Here is a 1218-nt window from a genome sequence, read left to right on the forward strand (position 1 = left end):
TTCAATGTAATATTCGTGGGTAGTAATTATATATATTAAGTAGTATAATTGTCTCTCTCATACTATTTAGCATGGGGTGCAAGAGAGAGGATACATTATTTATTATAATTAAAAAAAATAAAAGACAACGATATATCTTTTAAGAAAATGATGGCCAAAATTAAAATATTTATTTGAGCCAAAAATAACTTTTAATTCTTAAATTGACATCTTGAGACAAATTTGGTTCATCAGTTTTTTTTTTTTTTTTTTGGGACTGATGAGTAAAATACAGTTACACAAACGAAACGCTATTATATTTATCTGAGGCAAAAAAAATTGTATATTTTTTTCTCTTCAAATGAGTTTTTGCAAAATTATTTGCATTATGTTTAGAGATATTCATGGATCGGATCTGATTTGCATATTCGCGGTATTTATTCGAATTCAATCCAAAAATTAAGAATATGGATCCGCCGTAAGACGATCAGATTGGATTGGATTGGATCCGCATATTTATAAGATCGAATTGCGGATTTTATGTAAGTATCTGCATATCTGATTTATATATCCGCAGATCTGTAAAAATAAATAAATAAATAATTAAATATTTTTTTATATTTTATTTCAACTAATAATTATCATATATGTTGTATTATTTTAATTTTATTATTTAAAAAAATTATGTTTAATATTATTTTAAAAATAAACATATTTAAAAGAGTAAAAAATAAGAATTTTATCAATATTTTTTAATAAAAATAAGATTTAAAAAATATTTTTGTATTTTGCGAATACATCCGATATCCGATATTCGATTCGATCTGCAAATGTGTCCAAGTTTAAAAACTGTAGATATTGAATCCGATCCAATGATTTTAGTGTGGATCGGATTAAAATTTTGGTCATATCCAGTCCGATCCGATCCGCATTCACTCTTAATTATTTTTTACACATTTTCAAATATTTTAATTATAATATAAAAGACACAATTTTTTTATCTTTTATTAATTACTTTTAATACTAAAAATAAAAATGTATACAAAATGTTTGCAAAAATGATACTTACAAAATTATTCAATATTTTCAGGCTAAAAGAAAAAGAAAAGGAAAGAATCTTTTGTTTTCTTTTTAGTTAATTTTTCATTGGAAAGGGACAAAAGATGTGTCTACTATATTTGAATTAACTATTGTGCATGATTAGGTCTAGTAAGTCAAGCATGTTACCCCCATTATTAT

This window comes from Arachis stenosperma, chromosome 2, assembly GCF_014773155.1.
Source record: "Arachis stenosperma cultivar V10309 chromosome 2, arast.V10309.gnm1.PFL2, whole genome shotgun sequence".
In the NCBI taxonomy this organism is placed as follows: Eukaryota; Viridiplantae; Streptophyta; class Magnoliopsida; order Fabales; family Fabaceae; genus Arachis; species Arachis stenosperma.